We start from the raw sequence: 17,654 nt of genomic DNA on the forward strand, positions 1-17,654 counted from the left end.
ATCGTATATTGTGAAAAATTTAGCACAAGGGTAGGTGTAAACTTGTATATGATAGCCGTTGTGTTAACCCTTTCCCGTACAACATAGAGTCTCACTACATATAGTACATATAGTATTAGGTATTGTTAGTCCAATTAAAATTCGCATTGGGTTGAATAAACAATCAGAAAGTAAAAATTATAAAAGAAAATTACCTTTCCCATTTCAAATATATTTTCGCTATATTAAAGAACATGTTACTTTAATATTACTGATCAGAAAAATTGATAATTGTGTTCGGTATTAATAATTATCTTATATTACATAAGTGATTTTTTTTTCTTTATTTCATCAATACATATCACAAGAGGCATCTCGTCTAGGATTATAGAGGGCGGTTCTCATCATAGCTCGTTCCACTTCGGTATCCTTTATCTGATACGCCCCATCCAACGACTGTTTATCATCCTTCTGTCATCATCACCCGTTAAGCACTGGTGGAATGAACAAATACCCAACAACCAAACAAAACGGCCCTTTTCAGGTTCACCTAATCATTATCAAAGAGTTTACCGATGTAATTATCCAAAATCAACAGATAACCTAACAGAATCCTACGTCAATTATGCGGTCGTGTCTCGGACACAACCCTCCTGTGACTTTTTTAAAAGAATATATTCAAAATCCTTCTTTCAAAAAGTCTCAACTCAAAACTCAGATGCCGATTAAAATATGATGTTTAACAAAGTTGTTCGAAAATCAATGAATTGTTTAATAAAATGATATTTTAATAGTTAAAAAATAAGTTAAAAAATAGTGCTCAGAAATTGAATTTAATAATTTAAACTTTTTTATCTCAAAACAAACTCCCCCTATTTCGGTATGTTTTGTATATTTTCATTGGAAAACCCTTCTAATTTAACAAAGTTTGACGTCACTAAAATAGAGATATCAATTTTTGAAAATTTATTAAATTTCAATACTTTGTGAAATCTTAACCACTTAAGAAAAGTAACAAAAAAAAATGGAATCTACAAGCGATTGTACATGAAAAACTATATATGACTAAAATTTTATATCGAAATACGAAGTTGCAATGTGACGGTCGCAATTTTCATTCCATCAATATATCCACTCCCTAAATTAATAGAAAGAAAAAATTGTTTTTAAAAAATTGAAATCGCTCGAACAGTAAATCTCCATAAATGCGAACCTTGAATCGGACCGTTATTTTTCACATCAAACGGGATACGGTCGTTCGTTCATTTGAGGGGCTCCATTTGGAAATCAAAGCGATTTTTTTTCCCAATATTACAGCACAGTGTACTTCCGCGCGTTTCCCGGCTTCAAGAGAATCCGGGCAGAAGTTTTTTTTTCTCTGTTCTTAGTGGAAGATCTGAATGGGATGATGATGATGATGATGATAGCTATCAGAACTTCCAAATTGAATTTGAAAGGGGGCGGAAGAACGCTGTATTTCTCGCCAGATCAAACATCTAATGAAGACTTTTTTCCGGTGCAGTTACGTAATGTAACTATTGAGGTACAGAACTAATTCATTAAAAGGAATTTATTCGATGCGAGATGACATCGAAATCTTTCAGATTGATTTCAAAGCTTCAACTCCTTTCCTTAAACTAGTATTCGTTTTAGTAAAGCAATACACAGAAAAATTAATAGGGTAACGCCATCCTAACACTTTTTTACATATATGTATTCATATCACTATTTCGCCAACTCTTTTATTTCCCCGCAACCGTCTGATTATTTTGCACATAGATGTTGATAAATTATGCCCAATGGATCAAGCTCAGCTCTAGTGCACAAAGTTTCGAAGCGGGGAAGTCATAAAACAGCATATCTTGAATAACAGCGAAATGGAAAAAAGCTACTACTACTAATAGTGGAGGATATTTTACTGTCATTTTTATTTCTTTCTATTTCCTGCACCCCAACCGAACACAAGCTCATATTCCACAAAACGTGCTTTTTCCGCTCATTTATCCAGGAATTTCATCGGACTCCATTCGGAGAGTAGTGGCCTTGGTCCGTAGACTTCCCACGTGATCCTGTGCGCTAAGCTAGTCGGTTCTGTATCCCTGAAAAACGGTGGATACATTGATGGTGGTTGGGGTGGGTGAAAAAACTGCTACCCGGTCAAAAGGGAAATTAAATCACAATCTCGTTCTGCCTCTATATCTCGCTCTTCCGCACTCGCGTAATCATCATTAAAACTTTTTTTCCCCGCCACTATGAATTGTCATTTTTTTTCCGCTCGAACACACAGGAAACCACAAGTTTTGCGGAAGATTTTCTCAGATAGAGGGGCGACGTCAGGAAACCCAACCACCGCCCAAACCACAACAACCCAACATAGCCGTCGTAAATTTGACTAAACAAGAGCCCACTTCAGCGGGAAAACTCAATCTCTTATGTGACGCGCTGCTGCCGTCGTCGTGGTGGCTTCTACGAATCGGGTTGGCAAATTTCTGCAATTTGGCTGAGAGTTGTTGAGTGGAGAAAGGGAGCAATGGATTTTTGGAAAAGTGAAGTGAAGTACACGCCTATAGGCATCAGAGTAAATATTTGTGGTACGAGTTAGAGCGTGACGAGCACACAAACCCCATCTCCTCCGTTTTTTCCCTGTTCGTTTACCCCGGTGGAAGGTTGCCCGAGAATCCTTGCTCGGCTTGTTCGAACTGTTTGTTTATCCTTCTTATCACATTGGAAATAATTTATCATCGCTTTCCGACGATTGGACTATTTTTCAAACAGAGAACTGCAAATAAAACGGGAAAAGATGCAAAAGATGTAACACTAAGCTCGCTCTATGTTTCTCTCGCACTATATTTCTCTCGCTCTATATTTCTCTCGCTCTATATTTCTCTTTCACTATATTTCTGTCTCTCTTCTCTAGCTCTATATTTCTCTCTCTCTTCTCTAGCTCTATATTTCTCTCTCTCTCTCTCTCTCTCTCTTCTCTAGCTCTATATTTCTCTCTCTCTTTTCTCTAGCTCCATATTTCTCTCTCTCTCTCTCTCTCTCTTCTCTAGCTCCATATTTCTCTCTGTGTCTCTCTTTTCTAGCTCTATATTTCTCTCTCTTTTCTAGCTCTTTATTTCTCTCTCTCTCTCTTCTCTAGCTCTATATTTCTCTTTCTCTCTTCCTATATCTCCTTCTCTTCCTCTATCGTCCTCTCTCTCTCTATCTCCCTCTCTTTTTTCTCTTTTTTCTCTCTCTATCACTCACGTTTTTCTCTCTCTTCTTTTCTTTTTTTAATTTTTCTTTCTCTCTCTCTCTCTCTTCAATACGCGAATGCGGAGAATATCAATAGGCAATCTGAAGACCGGGAAAACATCACTACGGTGAAAAGGACCGACGAAATAATTCTTGACTCTTCCCATTGCGAATACTTAGAAATTCGTGACACATCACATCGCGAGTTTTCAAATTTTTCGCACATTTTAACATCCGGCGACGGAGCGGACACCAGGGAAATAACCGATTATTTGTTCCGAAGACTCATCGAGCCGCGAATTCTCAAATATTCGAAAGAGATTTAGAGCTTAGCGATTTACAACGGCTTATGAGCAGTGTTGCCACGTTTTCATCTGTACTGGAATGGTAGAAAACCTTTCTCATTCGTACTTTTGACGTAGGACTACGTCTTTCATTTCTATACCGGGGTGTAAAATCAAAGTTTCGAAAACGAAAGCGTTACACCCGAGACCGAGATTTCGAGCGTTAATAGTTCCTACACAACTGAACGAAATGGTATGATAAACACTCCATTCGAAAGATAAAATGTCTACGCGTTATATGCTTGTTACTTTTTCATCCAAAAACTTGTTTCAATAACCTTAAAATTGCTTTCAAAACAGGCTATTGAAATCACACCAATAGGTATATACGCGAGTGCCGCTCGGAAATCCACTCAGTTATAATTGAACAGCGATTGAGGTACCATCGTAGGAATGAATGGATGTTTTTCTAACACAGACTTCAAAACCATGGAGCCTGAGGAAATCGGCATTGCAAAATAGATGCAAGCAGCGAGTACCTTTGTACTCGTTTGTGCTTTTGCAAATTGGAATGTTTCCCTAACACAGACTTCGAAACCATGGAGCCAGGGGAAGCTGGCATTGCAAAGTAGGTGCAATCAGCGGATACTTTCGTACTCGTTTGCGCTTTTGCGAAACGGAATGTTTCCCTTAAACAAACTTCAAAACCATGGATCCTGGGGAAATCGGCTTTGCAAAATAGATGCAAGCTACTGGTACTTTTGTACTCGTTTGCGCTTTTACAAATCTGAATGTTTCCCTAACACAGACCTCAAAACTATGGAGCCAAGGGAAATCGGCATTGCAAAATAGATACAAGCAGCGGGTACTTTTGTACTCGTTGTCGTAGCGGCGATATCGTACCCAATGAGGAACATTCGAAGTGCGATTATTGCTAATTGAAAAAATACAAATGATTACTAAGCCAACGGCAGTCCTACGTCAACCTTGCGGTTATATCAGGTATAACCCATCCATAGTTTTTCTTTAAAAAATCTGTACCGCAATCAGTACCACTGAAATGTTTGTTGCAAAGAAAAACCTATGTCATTAGCATAAAATATATTACATAAGCCTCAATTTACTCATCTGCTTGATGATACTAATACATACTCTTAATAAACTTGGACTACATAACTAGGAACTATTTGAACTATTTAGGAAAAATAACATTTTTAATGCACTGTTAATAAATATTACTTAAAAATATATAAGATAGTAACTTCCAAAAAGTGGTGTTTTAGTTTCAACCCGAAATTATTTTTTCATACTTACGCATACAGCAAAGTATATAAAATGTACTTATGCCACCTGAAAATCCATCATTATTTTCAAAAAAATGAAACACGAAGCTCATTGTCGTCAACGTTAATTCAAATGAAGAAATGTACTCGAATTGAACAACACTGCAGAAAAAGTGTGTAGCATGTGTTGAAATCAATTTTCATCATATGTGTATTCGAGTTTTTTTTTTAATTCTCTTATTTTCTCCGACGATCCGTGCTCATGTGATAATGAGTTATACGTATGGGTCTTTGTTTTATATATAAGAAAAGCTGATGAACTGACGCGCCGCATAATTGGAATGCACATCAAAAATCCTGTCATTAGGATCACCCTTTCAGGGTCACGTAGATGACAACTCCAATTCCGTATCTCGCATAGAGCTCATCCATTTAGGCAACCACGGTGTACATCAGCACCACCACCGTGGCCACCGGGTTTGCTGACCTATTTGTGCAATAATCACACGGGCGCTAGACCACGTGATCGCTGCTGCTCCAAGGGATAGCTTGAGAGACCGGGCCGAGGATGGATTCTAAAAAAGCTTGCAAGAACATTTGAAATGGGGGCTCTTTACAATCTCGTCGTATTCACCGGACGCTGTACACAATGCCGCCACAACCTTCGCGTTTGGGCATGATTTTCCAGGGTGCTTACCAGAGTGTGCTATGCCAGAAAATCTCCCTCTCCTTTAGCATGTCGCATGTAGAGAATTTTCGGAAGCCCCGAGATTGAACATGTCCATCATTGTCACGAACACACCTGAGAGTCGGTGTGTGTGTGCGCTGCAGCAGTGGATTATTTGCGGAAACGACCTCGATCGGGTCAAAGGAGTGTGTGGGTGAAGGAGATTGGTGGGGAAGCACGGTCATTGTTTCTAATTTTCAATGTCAACATCGTATTTCCCGACGGGACGGGGGTTTTGGTTATTGCGTGGGTTGGTATCGCTTTGAGGACGTTAAATTATTTCGAGCTTATTTCAGGAGGGAGCAAAATTCTACTGTTTGGTTTTTTGTTTATAGTTTATTTGAGTTTCAGGGAGCCGAGGAGTGGTGCGCTTTTATGTCCAGTGCTTTGGTTTGTTGATGGTTGTTTGAGTCTCGGAATTAACGGGATGTGGGCGAAATGGAAAAAGGAACAGCGGACGGCTCCAATATTGGAAACAATTTGTTTCGTATTTTATTACGATATTTTGCTGACATTTGTGTGTCATTTTAGATTTGTACCGCAATCAAGCGAACATTTGCAATCTTTAGGAATCAGGTTCCGAAAATTTACCACCCTTTTTCCATCCTAAAAAAAAAATATCCATCCTAATTGAGTGGCAGCACAATTTACCACAACAAGTTCCAACCACTGAACGATAATAATTAAACGCATTTCAATAATCCAGACATCTCCAACGGACCCTCCCACACACATACACACTCAAGTGTCATTCGATTTCATTACAATTGGAGTAATTACAAAGCCACAATTTATTTACACTTCGGATTTTGCTGGGAAGTGTCTCTCCAACACTCCACATCTCGCGTCCCGGAGCACACAAATCGATAATTTTAATTGGTCCCCAGCAGTAATCCCGAAGTGTCCCGTGGCGGATATTTGCACCACTAATAGGCCGATGATTGGCCACAAAACGTCGCATTCAACCGCACGCGTTGTCTCTGTTTTATTCCCGCAGATTTTACATTGATTTCGATTATCCGACTTTTCGGACCACCTCCTCCAGGGCGGGGGGTCGGAAAATTGAAATCAAATTATCGCCCACACCGCCCCACCATGCTGCTGCCCTCCTTTAGGGACGTGCCGCTGTTACGGTTAATTGTTTCGCAATTGGAATTTTGTTTTGTTGCCTACCTCCAACCACCGTGGCACATGTCCCGCCTCTTTCGGCCCGGGCGTGGCAAATGGCGCGCAGTTTAATTGCTGAAATTGCTTCCAAAAATTTCCGACCTCGTACATTGGATCGTGCATTTCGATTAAAACAGAATCGGAACGGTACCGGTTTGATTGGAACGACGGTCTCCATGTTGACAAACTGAAAACGGTAATTGGATAGCAGCAAGTAGGATGCTTTGCCAGACGTTTCATGGCATGAATATGACTTGCCGACTATTAGGAGTGGTTTAATTTTCAATAAGCGGTGAGTGGCGTGTGTTTGCTGGCACGACTTTCGCCATTTAAATGGGGAGAAAGTTCTCGGAGGAATAGCAGCAAACGGGCGTGCACACGTTTGGGGTATTTCTTCTACCAAAACATTGGGTTTTATTTTTAGGAATTACTCAAAGTAATGAATCAGAGAGAGCACAAGTGCAGCCAATTCATAACTCGTGTCTTTCGTCACGTAGCTGCTAAGTATCATCGTTGATTTGAGGAGCACAAAACAGCTGATGCATATGTGCTGCTGCTGGTGTGGTGAAATATTCCCGCTTTATGATGTAACCCGCGACGCCGGGGGGGCGCGCGAGCCCGTCGCTACCGGGGAATTTGCGCAGATAAGCGGTCGGCTTAAGCGCCACTCCCGTGAGGGAGACCGACCGCCGTGTTATTTTCCTTGCCCGGCAATGAGACACCCACTGAGGGCGGGTTTGTCCTTTTCTCCTCACCAACCCGGTTAGCTTCGCGACTTTTTTCCTGCACTCTCGGGAGAACCCGCGATATCGTTTGTCCACGAGACGTAATGCAGACACAAGGAAGTCTGGGTCGATCCCACTGACTACCACTTATGCTGAGGTCTCCTCACTGGACCTACTAATAATGATCTTCCCCTCAACTTCAGAGCTCGCTTCGGAGCGTAGGAGTGAGAGTGGAAGTAAACAAAAAAAGGAGTCTCCACCCTGACTCGTGACCTAATTAACACAAAAAGAAGAGTGAACGGGTTCGTCGGTGTTTAGGCCACCGCGAGCCAGTAAATACACATTTGTTTCTTAGACCTTAACATATAAATCGAACGGAAAAGTTTATTTTACACTACATTAAATATCAAAACATCTCTCACAACATTCTCAATCACTTAAATCAATTAGCTTCATCAACACTTCTCTTCTACATTGAACATTTAGTCAATCAGGAAAGAACATCCATCAACATAGAAAATTTATTTACTCTAAGAACATTAATCAAATTTCATTACTCTACTCTAATTTTCCTCCCAAGTCTCGATCTCATCACATCTAGGTTGAGAAGACGGCGCGCTTGCTATTTACTCCGTTAGGCTATTCATGAATGGCTTCGCTTATAGCGATTGAAATTACACAGTCATATGGAGTGAGCTCTCCACTGCATGCATTATTTGTGTGTGTATGGCTTTGAATTGTGTGGCTTTCGTGGTTAGTAGCTATTTATAGCGTTTTGCTCAATATCACTTATCCTACATGCGCATGTTAATAATGGATAAGGAAAAAAGGTACTCACTACCATGGATTTATGTGATTCGCTACGTCGACGGGTTCTACTCCTAGCTGGGCGTGCGATGAGCGGTCCTAACTTCCGGTTTACGCCTGTTGCGGCTGCCAGTATTGTTCGCGCAGCGCAGTCTTCGAACCAGGCGGAAAGGTTTGAGCCTTGGCTGGATTTTGGTCAATTCCAACGTTGACTCCGTGGGGTCAGTAGCGGCGCTTCCTAAAGAGGTTACACGAAAAGCACACACAAGAACCATTCAAAATTACGCCACATGAGCCAAACCACAATGCCATTCTTACCTCCGGATGTATTTAACGGATGCACGGGAGGGTACAACTTCAACTTGGCCTAAATCTATCGACTATCCAGCTAACAAAATTTGAACAAAAAAAAAAAGAACACTAATGAGCACAACTAACTCGCGATAATTAAAACACCAACTACCTTTTGTGAAATTCGCGGTTCAAGAAAATAACACCACTCCGACCTCTTCCACGGTCCACGTTGAAATGGAAGAACATAATTTTTAGTCCTCAGATCAGCGTACTAATCAATAGGACCGGAACTGCGTAATTATTAACGAAGTTAATAATCACGCAAGTCATGCCAAGTTCCCTTGTCCCTACATCGGTCTCATATTCAAATATTCTCGGGCGATCACCTTTAACCTCCCGAGCGCAGTTCAAATCGAATCGCTTGCCGGGTTTTTGAGGTTCCAAGAACAAGAAAACCTCCGCCGAAAGACTCTGCTATTTGGGGGAAATATCCAAACGAAAAAAATGAAAAAAGGAAAGCATGAGTCTTTCGGGTGTATTGGTATTTGGGTGTCTTGGCTAAAACACAGCCGTCGAATCACATCCAGCACCCATTATGCCAAGTTGCTCAAATCTAAAAAGAGGAGCGGCACTCGCGTTGCCTTACATCCAATACATTGAAAGAAGAGAGAGGCTCCGATTCACACAAGTGAGCTGGTGTAGAATCTGAACTTCAAAATAACTAAACGAGGGGCTTCCAAATGTCGAAACCAGTACCACGCTACATCATTCCCTGCTGAATTTTCGAAAATTTGATTGGCATAAACCAATCAAATTTTCGAAGGCGAAAATAGAGTCTCCCTTCGCAGAATGTTCACTAACATTTTCGGGGTCATATGTGGTCATCGTCAAACTGAATTGACTCATCCTCTATCTCCAGTATCAGATCGGGTAATCTGTCTGTAACTGACCATCAACGCTTTACAGCTCCGGTCTCCAGCGAAATGTCATGCGAACCACTGTAAAAGGTTAACTCTAAACGCCCATCAAAAATTACTGGCATTACAGCAACTAACTAACTACTGAACTGAGAAACAAGAAAAACTCGAAAATACATCAATCGATCTGACCTTCAAGAACTACTATTAGTTGACAATCCTATTCACACAAAATGAAGAAAAAATATACTCAAAATTACCCAAAACTATAACTAAAATCCTTACATCCTCCACTTCTCATTAATAGAAGTATTTCTGGAGATGTAAAAAAAAACGTACTATCGACCTACGTCGAAAAAATAACTCGATGAATATTGTTCATTCCGACCACAGAACTTTACCCGAGTAAAAAGGAATGAAAACAATATCCCTCTTAAATTAGCCCGAAATTTCTTCGGATATGGAAGCTACTTTGGACACTCCAAAGATTGCGTGCTTCCACCGAAGAAAAATCTTAAAGTTCGCCATTCTCAATCGTTGGCATGCTCCAACGATGAGATGACCTTTTTCCTAACAAAATCACAAAACAAAACTAAATAATCAACCAATCACACATTCACGCACCCCTCGCTTACAAGCGATGTACACTCATTCTCCCAATACACTCACACAAGTCACTCAAGCTATTGCCAACTAAACAGTGTTTAAGAAGTAAACAAACCGGAGCGATGGTTTGGTCAGTGAAGTTTGTTTTTTTTTTTTTTTTTTTTTTTTTTTTTTTTTTAATTTATGTGTTTCACACGGACGATTCCGTGTTTATGAAGAAAAAACCTTGTGAGCGATATGGACAACGATGGAAAAGGAAAGTGAAGATGGTGAGTCGTTCCAATTCTTAGGTGTTAAGCTTTTTTTTCTCTTTTTCTTTCCCAGATTAGGTTCGACAAGGGGAACAGCATCACCGATTGGACTGGATTGTTGCTGAGGAAACGATCCAAACAACGACGAAGGACGAGGATGACCAGGAACGGGACCAAAAAGGGACTAGGACAAAAAGGACGGAGGAATATTGAACGGGACCATTGGAGACAAATAACGAAGGAATCTGCAAAACGACTAGGACAACTCTTGGAAACCACAACTGAAGGAAAACACAGGAATGGAATGAAAATCATCAAAAGAAAACACAGTAATGGAAAAGGATGGAGGCTACTGAAAAGCCGGTAGAAAACGGGAACAACTGGATCTGGACACTGGTGAAACACAAGGGAAACACGGACAGGAAAATTTTCAAGGATAGGACACGGAATATGAGCTGGAGGACACAGTGACAAGACCAAAATCACAACGATAACCAAAATGTAATTATTCAATCTAAATATCTATTAATTTTTTACTTATTTTAGGAATTAAACTAAGGAAACTGTACCAACACGGATAACCTAATAAACTAAACGGAATTTCTTCGAACCAAAAAAAACAAATAAATAATGGAATACCGGAACGCCAAAAATGACGAAAAAAACAAAAACAACCGAAAAATATGGAATATAAACAAAGGAAAAACGTGAGTGACTATAACTTTTTAATGAATTAACAAACTAATCTAACTAGAATTAAGACTAACACTAGAAGTAAGGGTTAGGGAACTAGGAAAAAATAATAACTAACTACAACTAATATTTACAAATATTTACAATCCGGGTCGCTTTTCCCTACCAACTCGGTTCCGAAGGTCGGTCTCTTTCTTGATGTTTTCGTTGGGATTCCCGTTAGTCACTTCGGCTACATAGCTTTCAAATGCTTGATTCTACGGAATCACCCAGATCGAGAGGTTTATCTAGTCTCTTCTTCTTCCGACTGCTTTCAAGTGCTGAGGCGCTCTCCTCTTCGTTTCTTCACAAAGTCCACTACTGATTGTTTCGAAAATCATCATCAGTGCTCGCTTTACGCTTCGCGGTACCATGACCGCTACTTTGCACAGGTCATCGCTCCGACTCTTTCCTTTTCTTCGTGAACTTTGCTACTTTTTTTTTTTTTTTTTTTTGAATCATTGTGAGCTTTCAACCCAGACTTTAGGCAATCTTCCAAAGTCTCAACGATTCCTCAATCGATGGGATTCGACGTAGACTTTCCACATAGGTGTGTTTTCTATTATTAGTTCCTTTCTGAAAGGTACATAGCTTGAACACCGTTTTGCTCTGTAATAACAGTGTAAAAGAACCGACTCCCATCTGGTGTCCATTCCATACCGCCATAAGGCTTTCTTCACTTCGTCGAATTTTTTTTCCACCACTGGATATTCGTCCCGTATACTTAAATTGGAACGATAGTTCCGCCCTACTTTCGCATCTGCCTTAAATAATTTTCTTAAACACCGCTGCTTCTCCGCGAGATCTAGCCCGATTGTATCTTCATCGAGTTTCTCCCGAATACCCAGCTCGTAGTCTACTTCGTCCATAGTCAGATACTCCGCAGACGGAAATTTATCCATTTTGTTTAATTAAAGTAATACCAATAGTTAATGTATATATATTTAATTTTTTTTTATTCACAGGACAACGAGACGTAGCTGACTGATTCCGAATATTTGATAAATACTTAAATATATGAAACAAAAATTTAATCAATGTACCATACAGTTGAGAGGATGAATTTCAACAAAGAAAAATATTTAGTACTAGATACGAAAAATGTTTTTATAAATAATGACGTAGTAGAAGAGAATAATAATAACTGCCCAATATCGTTTTTTTTTTTTTTTTTTTTATTTTTGCTGATATGGATGAATAATTAACAAGAAGAATAAATGTATTATATATGCGAGTTAAATGTTCAAGGATTATTACCGAAATAGTTATCTCTATGCATAAACAAAAAGTATTTAAATGTAATAATTGATGAAGATTATCTTAGAACTTAATAAGCAAAAAATATACCAAAAATATTATGAACAAAAATGTAAATTATTAACTCAAAAAAAAAACCTTTCACCAAGAATCATAAATTTTCCTGAAGAAATAAGAAAAAAAAAAATTTATAATTTTTCAAATAATTTTCCCAAAATTATTTTCCAATGACATCAAATGTCGTGCCAAAAACCACGTTGGGCGCCAAATGTAACCCGCGACGCCGGGGGGGCGCGCGAGCCCGTCGCTACCGGGGAATTTGCGCAGATAAGCGGTCGGCTTAAGCGCCACTCCCGTGAGGGAGACCGACCGCCGTGTTATTTTCCTTGCCCGGCAATGAGACACCCACTGAGGGCGGGTTTGTCCTTTTCTCCTCACCAACCCGGTTAGCTTCGCGACTTTTTTCCTGCACTCTCGGGAGAACCCGCGATATCGTTTGTCCACGAGACGTAATGCAGACACAAGGAAGTCTGGGTCGATCCCACTGACTACCACTTATGCTGAGGTCTCCTCACTGGACCTACTAATAATGATCTTCCCCTCAACTTCAGAGCTCGCTTCGGAGCGTAGGAGTGAGAGTGGAAGTAAACAAAAAAAGGAGTCTCCACCCTGACTCGTGACCTAATTAACACAAAAAGAAGAGTGAACGGGTTCGTCGGTGTTTAGGCCACCGCGAGCCAGTAAATACACATTTGTTTCTTAGACCTTAACATATAAATCGAACGGAAAAGTTTATTTTACACTACATTAAATATCAAAACATCTCTCACAACATTCTCAATCACTTAAATCAATTAGCTTCATCAACACTTCTCTTCTACATTGAACATTTAGTCAATCAGGAAAGAACATCCATCAACATAGAAAATTTATTTACTCTAAGAACATTAATCAAATTTCATTACTCTACTCTAATTTTCCTCCCAAGTCTCGATCTCATCACATCTAGGTTGAGAAGACGGCGCGCTTGCTATTTACTCCGTTAGGCTATTCATGAATGGCTTCGCTTATAGCGATTGAAATTACACAGTCATATGGAGTGAGCTCTCCACTGCATGCATTATTTGTGTGTGTATGGCTTTGAATTGTGTGGCTTTCGTGGTTAGTAGCTATTTATAGCGTTTTGCTCAATATCACTTATCCTACATGCGCATGTTAATAATGGATAAGGAAAAAAGGTACTCACTACCATGGATTTATGTGATTCGCTACGTCGACGGGTTCTACTCCTAGCTGGGCGTGCGATGAGCGGTCCTAACTTCCGGTTTACGCCTGTTGCGGCTGCCAGTATTGTTCGCGCAGCGCAGTCTTCGAACCAGGCGGAAAGGTTTGAGCCTTGGCTGGATTTTGGTCAATTCCAACGTTGACTCCGTGGGGTCAGTAGCGGCGCTTCCTAAAGAGGTTACACGAAAAGCACACACAAGAACCATTCAAAATTACGCCACATGAGCCAAACCACAATGCCATTCTTACCTCCGGATGTATTTAACGGATGCACGGGAGGGTACAACTTCAACTTGGCCTAAATCTATCGACTATCCAGCTAACAAAATTTGAACAAAAAAAAAAAGAACACTAATGAGCACAACTAACTCGCGATAATTAAAACACCAACTACCTTTTGTGAAATTCGCGGTTCAAGAAAATAACACCACTCCGACCTCTTCCACGGTCCACGTTGAAATGGAAGAACATAATTTTTAGTCCTCAGATCAGCGTACTAATCAATAGGACCGGAACTGCGTAATTATTAACGAAGTTAATAATCACGCAAGTCATGCCAAGTTCCCTTGTCCCTACATCGGTCTCATATTCAAATATTCTCGGGCGATCACCTTTAACCTCCCGAGCGCAGTTCAAATCGAATCGCTTGCCGGGTTTTTGAGGTTCCAAGAACAAGAAAACCTCCGCCGAAAGACTCTGCTATTTGGGGGAAATATCCAAACGAAAAAAATGAAAAAAGGAAAGCATGAGTCTTTCGGGTGTATTGGTATTTGGGTGTCTTGGCTAAAACACAGCCGTCGAATCACATCCAGCACCCATTATGCCAAGTTGCTCAAATCTAAAAAGAGGAGCGGCACTCGCGTTGCCTTACATCCAATACATTGAAAGAAGAGAGAGGCTCCGATTCACACAAGTGAGCTGGTGTAGAATCTGAACTTCAAAATAACTAAACGAGGGGCTTCCAAATGTCGAAACCAGTACCACGCTACATCTTCAAATGTAACCCGCGACGCCGGGGGGGCGCGCGAGCCCGTCGCTACCGGGGAATTTGCGCAGATAAGCGGTCGGCTTAAGCGCCACTCCCGTGAGGGAGACCGACCGCCGTGTTATTTTCCTTGCCCGGCAATGAGACACCCACTGAGGGCGGGTTTGTCCTTTTCTCCTCACCAACCCGGTTAGCTTCGCGACTTTTTTCCTGCACTCTCGGGAGAACCCGCGATATCGTTTGTCCACGAGACGTAATGCAGACACAAGGAAGTCTGGGTCGATCCCACTGACTACCACTTATGCTGAGGTCTCCTCACTGGACCTACTAATAATGATCTTCCCCTCAACTTCAGAGCTCGCTTCGGAGCGTAGGAGTGAGAGTGGAAGTAAACAAAAAAAGGAGTCTCCACCCTGACTCGTGACCTAATTAACACAAAAAGAAGAGTGAACGGGTTCGTCGGTGTTTAGGCCACCGCGAGCCAGTAAATACACATTTGTTTCTTAGACCTTAACATATAAATCGAACGGAAAAGTTTATTTTACACTACATTAAATATCAAAACATCTCTCACAACATTCTCAATCACTTAAATCAATTAGCTTCATCAACACTTCTCTTCTACATTGAACATTTAGTCAATCAGGAAAGAACATCCATCAACATAGAAAATTTATTTACTCTAAGAACATTAATCAAATTTCATTACTCTACTCTAATTTTCCTCCCAAGTCTCGATCTCATCACATCTAGGTTGAGAAGACGGCGCGCTTGCTATTTACTCCGTTAGGCTATTCATGAATGGCTTCGCTTATAGCGATTGAAATTACACAGTCATATGGAGTGAGCTCTCCACTGCATGCATTATTTGTGTGTGTATGGCTTTGAATTGTGTGGCTTTCGTGGTTAGTAGCTATTTATAGCGTTTTGCTCAATATCACTTATCCTACATGCGCATGTTAATAATGGATAAGGAAAAAAGGTACTCACTACCATGGATTTATGTGATTCGCTACGTCGACGGGTTCTACTCCTAGCTGGGCGTGCGATGAGCGGTCCTAACTTCCGGTTTACGCCTGTTGCGGCTGCCAGTATTGTTCGCGCAGCGCAGTCTTCGAACCAGGCGGAAAGGTTTGAGCCTTGGCTGGATTTTGGTCAATTCCAACGTTGACTCCGTGGGGTCAGTAGCGGCGCTTCCTAAAGAGGTTACACGAAAAGCACACACAAGAACCATTCAAAATTACGCCACATGAGCCAAACCACAATGCCATTCTTACCTCCGGATGTATTTAACGGATGCACGGGAGGGTACAACTTCAACTTGGCCTAAATCTATCGACTATCCAGCTAACAAAATTTGAACAAAAAAAAAAAGAACACTAATGAGCACAACTAACTCGCGATAATTAAAACACCAACTACCTTTTGTGAAATTCGCGGTTCAAGAAAATAACACCACTCCGACCTCTTCCACGGTCCACGTTGAAATGGAAGAACATAATTTTTAGTCCTCAGATCAGCGTACTAATCAATAGGACCGGAACTGCGTAATTATTAACGAAGTTAATAATCACGCAAGTCATGCCAAGTTCCCTTGTCCCTACATCGGTCTCATATTCAAATATTCTCGGGCGATCACCTTTAACCTCCCGAGCGCAGTTCAAATCGAATCGCTTGCCGGGTTTTTGAGGTTCCAAGAACAAGAAAACCTCCGCCGAAAGACTCTGCTATTTGGGGGAAATATCCAAACGAAAAAAATGAAAAAAGGAAAGCATGAGTCTTTCGGGTGTATTGGTATTTGGGTGTCTTGGCTAAAACACAGCCGTCGAATCACATCCAGCACCCATTATGCCAAGTTGCTCAAATCTAAAAAGAGGAGCGGCACTCGCGTTGCCTTACATCCAATACATTGAAAGAAGAGAGAGGCTCCGATTCACACAAGTGAGCTGGTGTAGAATCTGAACTTCAAAATAACTAAACGAGGGGCTTCCAAATGTCGAAACCAGTACCACGCTACAATGATCGAAATGTGATGAATATGATTGTGTTGTGTGGGTGGATACCAAAGGAGCAGACGATGACTGTTAACCGCGTTGATGGGAACGCACCATAAGTGAACGGAGAAAGAAGTGCTGCTTTTTTGCCGCACTCGCCGATATCGGAGCGTTATTTATAACTGTATTGCAAAATGTCAATTTAACTGCGATTGGGTTTTATGGGAAGCCGAAATGTTGATGCAGTTTTTCGATTGAGCAGCTATTGCTAGTAGAAGCTTAATTATCTTTCAATTTATATCGAAAAAAATACTCTGATTTTGCTCAAAGTTTGTATATTTATTCCTTAAACACAGGATTAGGTTGAACACGTTCAAAATTGAAGATGTAACAAAATAATGAAATATTTCGAGAAGTATCACAATAAAGTTTTTTTGAAACAAACTATTAAATGATGAAAAATGTCAAACAATAGTCTAGCATGCTAAACGAAATCCCGTGTTCTGATTGATCCTACGTGTACTCTCCAAACTGTGCCGACTAAAACGAGCAATTACCCTAATTACGAGACATAATACTATCCAGGGGAAGCTTACAGCAACACACACAAAGATTTCGCACGACGTGAAATCTGGAAGCGAAATCGCTTCAGAGGGTCGATAATGTATTGTCGATGAAACATTTCACAGCACAGTGTGATTTAGATCTTGTTTTGATTTTTTTTTTTCAAATCCGATGTGGAGAGTGTATATGTATGATTGAATCTTTCGTACGTATTGTTATTTTGTGCTTGGGTATTGTTTCCGCGAGAACAAGAATGAATTATGAAGCAACCATCTTCAGCTGCTTCTACAAAACCACGGAAATCACTGGTCCTCTTCAGGCCCACAAAAACATTCTACTAACGAGATGTTTTTAAAAATTTCAATGATTTTTAAAATAATATCCAAAGTGACAACAAGCGAAATTATTTCAACAATTCCGTTGTCCTACGTCAACAATGCGGTCGTGTCTTGGACACTATCACATTAAATTTTTCGAAAAATATTCGATTTATATTTTTTTATTTCAAGTTTTAGATGGTTTGGAAATTGGGACTTTTCGAATAGGGGACATCGATTTTCA

At 40.4% G+C, this 17,654-nt stretch overlaps 2 protein-coding genes and 2 long non-coding RNA genes across 5 annotated transcripts in view; all 4 read right to left on the reverse strand.

Moving 5' to 3' along the window:
* The window catches only part of LOC129768173 (phosphatase and actin regulator 4-like), a 424,364-nt gene that overhangs the window by 93,144 nt on the left and 313,566 nt on the right, over window positions 1-17,654 (reverse strand). The gene's annotated exons all lie outside the window — the stretch shown is intronic.
* The window catches only part of LOC129768177 (uncharacterized), a 110,460-nt gene that overhangs the window by 48,054 nt on the left and 44,752 nt on the right, over window positions 1-17,654 (reverse strand). The gene's annotated exons all lie outside the window — the stretch shown is intronic.
* LOC129768179 (uncharacterized) lies at window positions 7,289-10,181 on the reverse strand. The gene is made up of 3 exons (XR_008741646.1): window positions 8,673-10,181; window positions 8,528-8,597; window positions 7,289-8,447 (listed from the first exon to the last, which is right to left on the reverse strand). It is a non-coding gene; the product is annotated as an uncharacterized LOC129768179 (long non-coding RNA).
* On the reverse strand, window positions 12,484-16,923 carry LOC129768178 (uncharacterized). Its single transcript, XR_008741645.1, has 3 exons — window positions 13,945-16,923; window positions 13,800-13,869; window positions 12,484-13,719 (listed from the first exon to the last, which is right to left on the reverse strand). It is a non-coding gene; the product is annotated as an uncharacterized LOC129768178 (long non-coding RNA).

Source organism: Toxorhynchites rutilus, chromosome 2 (assembly GCF_029784135.1).
Source record: "Toxorhynchites rutilus septentrionalis strain SRP chromosome 2, ASM2978413v1, whole genome shotgun sequence".
Lineage (NCBI taxonomy): Eukaryota > Metazoa > Arthropoda > Insecta > Diptera > Culicidae > Toxorhynchites > Toxorhynchites rutilus.